This window comes from Oenanthe melanoleuca, chromosome 1 (genome assembly GCF_029582105.1).
Source record: "Oenanthe melanoleuca isolate GR-GAL-2019-014 chromosome 1, OMel1.0, whole genome shotgun sequence".
Lineage (NCBI taxonomy): Eukaryota > Metazoa > Chordata > Aves > Passeriformes > Muscicapidae > Oenanthe > Oenanthe melanoleuca.
The window spans coordinates 18,752,106-18,759,403 of NC_079333.1; the positions used below are offsets into that span (position 1 = coordinate 18,752,106).

General features: G+C 44.0%; 1 non-coding gene across 1 annotated transcript; it reads right to left on the bottom strand.

Annotated features, from left to right (window-relative positions):
• Positions 1-1,426: 1,426 nt before the first annotated feature.
• Positions 1,427-1,500, bottom strand: TRNAI-AAU (transfer RNA isoleucine (anticodon AAU)). The gene has a single exon. It is a non-coding gene; the product is annotated as a tRNA-Ile (tRNA).
• Positions 1,501-7,298: the final 5,798 nt, after the last annotated feature.

Consider the following 7,298-nt stretch of genomic DNA (forward strand, 5'->3'; position numbering starts at 1 on the left):
AAGGAGTCATTGCATTACCTTGGTTTTATAGCAAGGACTTTGCAATACAGCAACACAGATGTAGTAAAAATATGATTCCTAATGTGGGAAACATAAAGCAACAGCATTCCTAGATAATTTTTTTTTCTGAGGAAGAACACCATGTTTTTTCTCCTTTCAGTTCATTTAAAATGGATGTCATCATACATAGTCAAGTCTTGGCCACTATAACTAGACCCAAAGGAATTGAGGACGATCATCAAATGGAGTAGCAAGACAGAAGGTCATCAAACCAGAACCATATTACTCTCCCATGACATCTGATGGAGCCATGACAGCAGTTTGGATGCTAGATAACATGAATATTCATCTTTATGATTTACAAGTTACACTTGTGACTTTGGAGTGACACTTCTAATGTGCCCTTGTGGTACCTTGGTGACATTGTGGGGAATAAGTAATGCCAGAACTCTGATTTTGGCACGAAGTATCACCCACTTCATTATTATTAATATTAATATTATTATCATTATCTCTTGTTTTGAATCAGCCCCTGCAGTTGGAAGAAGATGCAAGCAACAGGCCTGAATAGTAAAGGGACACATTAGCAGATTTGTAAAAGAGGACAATAGAATGCTGTTACCTCAAAGCATTTTTCCCAAAGAAGCTGTGACCTGCACGTATGCAGCTCTAACAACAAAATCAGTAGTTTCTAAAATGAAAACACTTGCACCAGAAAGTTTCCCTCCTCTGGAGAAGTCACATTCCAGTTCAGAGGCAGACAGGACAAAAATAATATCTGTCCTGAGCTTCTAAGAAGTTTCTTAGAGAGAAAAACCTGCAGAGGCAGGTTGGGCTGGCAGAGGTCCATCCTGGCCCCTCCTGCAGATGTTGTGCTCCATTACAACACCTCTGTTTGGCCTGGAATTTTTTCTCGAATAAATAGCACACCCATAAAAAATTAAGCCTCACATAACAGAGTGTCTGTCAAGTTTGGATATATTTCTATACGGGGTTCAGAACATTCTATGATAAATCAGGGATCTGCCAAGGGAGATCTGCTTGTCTTCTTGCTTCAAAGGAGGAAAAACAATAAAACCCCACTCTCTTTAGCGATTTCCTGCCCCTGACAGACAGCTATCGTGATAATACAGCGAAAACACTAATAGAGTGAGTTAAAGACATGACATTTCAGTTCCCTGTGATTATTCACTGGAAGGGAACTACGGTCGGAGTTGCTGCGTGCTGCCTTCTGCCTAAAGCTAATGAACATTTGAACAAAGTGCTGCGGGGCAAAACACGGAACACTTTGGTGACACTACGGGAAGATTTAAAATGCCCCTCCGCGTACTTCCTACGTACATTATTTCTTTTCTTTCCCCGCAGCTTTCCGGATGTTCCTCTTCGACGGTGGAGCCCAGGCACGGCCGGGAACGGCAAAAATAACTGGCCCGTACGGGGATCGAACCCGCGACCTTGGCGTTATTAGCACCACGCTCTAACCAACTGAGCTAACCGGCCGGTGCGAGCACGGGGCTGCGGGAAGCGTGTCCAGCCCGTGTGGGAGCGGAGCGGCGCCGCCATCGTGCCTCGCCGAGCTCCTCACACACAGCCCGCGCTGCTCCCGGGACACGGACACCGGCCCGCCGAGCTCCTCACACACACCCCGCGCTGCTCCCGGGGCACGGACACCCGCCCGTCGAGCCCCTCACACACACAGCCCGCGCTGCTCCCGGGCACGGACACCGGCCCGCCGAGCCCCTCACACACAGCCCGCGCTGCTCCCGGGCACGGACACCCGCCCGCCGAGCCCCTCACACACACCCCGCGCTGCTCCCGGGCACGGACACCGGCCCGCCGAGCCCCTCACACACACCCCGCGCTGCTCCCGGGCACGGACACCCTCATGCGCTTTGCCCGGGGGCAGGGAGGTGGCAGCGCACAGTGAGGCCGTGCAGGCTCCGGCTCTGGCCTTGCGGGCCCCGGCCGCCTCCAGGGCTGCCCTCACGGCAGCGCTGCCCGCCCGGGTTATCCACGGCAGAGCGAAATCGGCACAGCCTCAGGACAGAGGGCAAGGGCAGCCCACAGCATGTCCTCCCACGGACCATGGGGCAGGCACGGCTGGAAATTCACCTGGCGGGAGAGCTGAATGAAACAGGGCCTGAAAGCATTTCCCTCCCGTGAAGTAACACAGCTCACAACTTGCTCACAATCCCTTTTTAACCCCTATTTTGTCTTACACAAAGGTTCCGGTTTTACCGTGTTGATTTTCCTGGCTTAGACTGCTATTAAAAAACAAAACAAAACCCAAGTTTTTTAAATGCTTGGTCTTCTCGGCAGAATTCATTATAGAGGAAAAAGCCATGGAGTATCTATATCTCAGCCTGGGATGAGACTGACTCGGGATCACTGGGATGACAGCGCACTGTTTTTTCTAGTCCACACTCAATCCTTGTGGTCAGTGCTCCCACTCCAGCTTCTTTTTGCCTTATTTACACCATCAATTCCCCTTTGTTGCTGTTAGCCCATCTGTTTGCTAGCACTTTCCTCAAACTTCATTTTGCCCAACTTCTTCATAATGTTCTTCATCCCTAGAAGCAAACTGATCAAATCAATTGCCAATTCCAAACTGTAATTTCTCCTTCCCCTCTTCTCTTTGATGTCCATGAAGTGGAAACCAGCCAACTGCCAGGAAGAACATATGCTCTGGGATCTTGATAACCAGCTATGTTTTCTGGGAAATGTCATCCTGTGTGAGCTAAACTCACTCAAATATTTAAAAGCAAGGCCACATCTGGAATTTTAGGACAAAGATGACAAGTGAAAGGGCAGAAAGAAAACACAATCACGGAATTTCCTGAGCTGGAAGAGACCCACAGAGATCATTGAAGTCCAGCTCTTGTTGGACATTGTCCCAAACAAGCCTCAGCACGGATCTGTGTAGGGAGTCTGGATACTCTCCACACTGATAGAGCAATAATTGGCAGGTACAGGAACAGCAGACCCTTTTTTGTGCATCTGTCACATGTATTCTCACTTTGGTTTTAGGTAAGAAACTGTTAGCTAATTTTTTTGTTAGTTGCTCCACAGACAGCAGGGATGAGATCTTGTCTTTCTTGACTTTCTGACCAGAACATCAGTAGAAGTAGCTCAAGGCAGTAACATATTGCCTAATTCATAGCTGTGCACCATTGTTTTTGAAACAAATCAGGTCCAATTATGCAATGAAAAAACACAGTGCCCTTTGGCCATTTCTTTCCTCTACCTCCTAGTTAGTCTAAGCAGACTTGTCTTTTTCTAAAATATTAATCAGCAAGATGCCAAGTACAAACCCCTGTTGTTCCAAACCCTCTTCTATACACACAAATAACATCCTATCTTTCTGGAAGAGACTCGGTCAAGGCCTGCTGTACAAGCAACAGATTTTCTGTGATTAGACAGTGACAGATAACATAGTAGTCCAGGAGATCAATGCTGCCTCCAAGAAAAAAAATAAAATTCTAATTGAACAGTAAACTCTGCTTTCTCTCCAGGGTGTGGGATCCCTGCTCTCAAGATTGGAATGAGAAACAGTTATCAGGCTATATACTGGCTATCTGTACTGTTTTGGAATTTAGAGGTTGCACAAACACAGAGGTTGTACTTTCCCCACAAAGTGTTTGCAAGTATTCTCCAGCAAGTGCTTTATCAAACAGAATCTGAGCTGTAAGGGTTTTGCTAATGCAGGGCCTCAGCTGGGCACCTCAACAACTTCAGATTTTTACACCACATTTAGAAGATCTGTGGTAATGCTACCCTCATAACCTTAACCATTACAAAGAGCATTTTCAAAACTCTGTATTTAAAAAGGGCACAGACAACAGGACAAAGAACCAAGGTGATCCAGGTGCTTGAGCTCTCAGCTCTGTTCAGTTGCCAGTTTCTTCTCTACCACAAGTCACCCAGCAGCACTGTCCCTGAGTTCTCCTGCTCCCTTCCATCCCTGGCACAGGGCTGGCATTGGCAGCCAGTGGTGCCCTGAGGTGACAGCAGTCCCAGCTCCATGCTCCCAGCTGTCTCCCAGCCTGTACCACCTGTACTTTTTGCTGCAGTCCCAACAGCTGAGCCCCAGTCTGTTGTCTGCAGAGGAAAAGGATGCTTTCCTCAGACTCAGTGCAGTTGAAGATTACAGAGGTGCTTCTGCCTCTGTGCCTAAGCAAATGGCTTCTTTTCCTTCTCACAGGCAGCACACTGCCAAATAATACAAGCTTCACACCCCCACTGAGCTGCAGCCTGTATTACACATCACATGCTGCCACAGGCCCTGCCATCATGAGCTCTGCCTATGTATGAAAGCAAGGCCATCTTCCAGAAGACAGAGAGAAATAAAGCACATCATGCTCATGGGTTTCTCTCTGCCTCTGTCCCTCTCCAAGTGCCTGTGCTGCAGGGCACATTAGGACCTTATTTCACACAGACCAGTAAGGCATCTTTCAGTGTGATCTTTGGTCACTGCTCACTTCCCGACCCAAAATGGATCCGAACCAGCAATTTATCAACAAAGTGTAGCTTTAGGCATTCTGCAGCCATATCCTGTTTGTTCTAGTCTGTCATCAATTCATAAATGACAACTGGGGGGGGGCAGGGAAATCATTAGCTGTCCAAATAAAAGGGTAGAAGGAGCTAATATTGTCAGTCTGAACACTATGCAAGGACTTATTAATAAACTTGCCATTGAAATTTCACTCATAAATATGCTAATACAAGTTATTTGCATATGTCTGTGCATCAAAACATAATAAAGACCCATAATGTTATATTTAATAACATTATTATTACCCAAATCATAAAGTAAACATTTGGTGGTCATAAAGTGTGTGTTGATGTTTTGAATACTATATTTATAGAATACTGTATTTATAGAATTTTTAATAATAGCTACTGTGAGTTTTTAATAAAGCAGTCAGGAGGACTGTTCTTATCCAGCCATAATCAATGTTCAGAACTAGAAACCTGCAGATTCAAAAAACACATTTAGAAACAGGGCATTATATCCAGTGAAACCACCACAGTACATTTCTGGTACAGCAATAGCAGCAATGTCATGCTTTGAACAGAAAACTCAAACTTAGTTTTAGCTTCTCTGTGTTGGCCAGCAATGAGTGAAGAAAACTCCAAAGTCGCAGGAAGAAGAAAAACCACTTCACTTCAGCCAACTAAAATGAAACACCAAGTATGAGCATCGGTCTTGCAATGTCTGCACACCATCACTATGCTTATTTAAGGCCAAATTCACCACAAAGCATAGAATAGTTTGGGTTTGAAGGGAACTTAAGTATAATCTAGTTCCAACTCCCTCTGCCGTAGGCAGGGACACCTTCCACTACACCAGAGCCCCATCTTACCTGGCCATGAACACTCCCAGGGATGGGCTCCACCCTCATGGCAGAGTTTCTCCTGTAATCTGACATGAGTAAGCTGTCCAAAGGGCACCAGAACTCCCACATTTCTCAGAAGACACGGCATATAGAAAATACCCACATCTGGTACATCCCCTTAGCAGACTACACCCCTTAAACAGTGTAGCTACACAGCTGTTCCCTCCCAGCAGATTGAAACCCTGATAGTATGGTTTCAGTGCTCAGCCTGCTGGTAGAAGCCACGACTGTAAAAATTTTTGGCTTGTTTACTTGTGTCACAGTTCCTGAATCTGGTTTATTCCCCTGGAAAATGTTTTGAGATGCTCTGCAACTCTCAGCTTCCAGACAATGCCAGGCATCAGTTCACCATTTGACATGCCACATTAAGCCTACAATAAGCATTGCAGGGGTCACCAGGATGAGTTATTATTAATACCATCTCATTATTAGTGCTGAAATTATTGGCAGCTTCTCCATTTTTCACTAGTGCCTGTTTGCTTTTTTCCTGCTATTGATGGGCAGAATTGATTAGGCAACATAAGCTTTACATCCAGCTCAAGTGATACTCTCTTGCAGACAGAAATAAGCGTTTGATTTTCCCTTTTTTACTCAAAAGAATTATAAGTTTGAGCCTCATCAAACCATACGTATACTTTTACATTTATGATGTGAAGATGGAAGTTAATTATTGCTCCAGAGATGTTAGAAACTTTGTTCTAGTGAATCTATTTTATAAAGGTCCATTTCCTGGTGGCTTTCATGTAAAAATAAAAAAAACTAACACCTTGGAATGGTAAAAAGACAGTGTAGCATGTGATTTCACTAAAACCTTCTTGCAGATGAACATTCTTGACTTTTTAAGCAAGGACTGCAGAACCGCCTCACAATTTATTTTTATATGCTGAGGAAGCTGGTCAATGTTCTTTGAAACTTGAATATTCAGGGGGTATATTTTACAAGCTACTTATATTTTAATTAGAAACAGGAACATCCTGACTAAGTAACAGGGTATTTTTCCCTCCCCCCCCCCACAAAAAGTTCAGACTTACTTTCAGTGAAGTTTCTGAAATCACTTCCTTCTCTCTCTTTGGTTTTTACCCCTGCTCCCAGCTACAGAGCTTACATAGAAGAGCAGTACACCAGAAAATGTATTCTGCATTAAAACAAAATCTCCCTTCTATTCAATGAGGTTTTACAAATGAATTTTTTTCCTAATATGCCAGGCTTCTGTACCCTTAGTCTGCCTTGTGATACTAAGTGTCTTTATTATAATTCACAATATTTCCTTGTGAAAAGGCCAATTTGTGATCAGACAAGTGTCCATTAGCCTTCATTCAAAACCACTGCCATAGCGATAATTTTTTTATTAGACCTGTAAAACCTGCTGTTTCTGGCCCTCCTATTCCTTCAGTCCAAGCAGACATCCTCTCTTCTGTTCTGTAACACACCCAGCGGTCATTAAATTTCCATTTGAAAAGAATTAAAAAGGACTATAATTTTTATGCGATTAAATTGGACCAATTATTTCTCGAAGCCACAAGCGTATAATTTCCTATAAGCACTGAAGAAAAATCAATATCCCAAGTTCATAAATTATTTATTACTCCATCAGGCTGCCATTTGTTAACATAACAGAAGGACACCATTCTGGACCTGAACAAGAACTGCAGCTTTCATTCATATAGATAAAAAGGATGCACACACACAAAAAAAACCCAGTGAACTTAAAGAACAGTCCAAACACCAGAAGTACTCCCAATTCCTATGCCCCTGCTCCCTGAAGACAGCTATTTCTCAGTAAGAAATGCTGGGAAACAAAGTGTCTCCATATTAATAAAATGTCACACATTGTTCATGCCAGAGGTGACATTTAACTATTTTGTTGGTTTTTGGAAAATTTTGAAATGAGTTCCATGTACA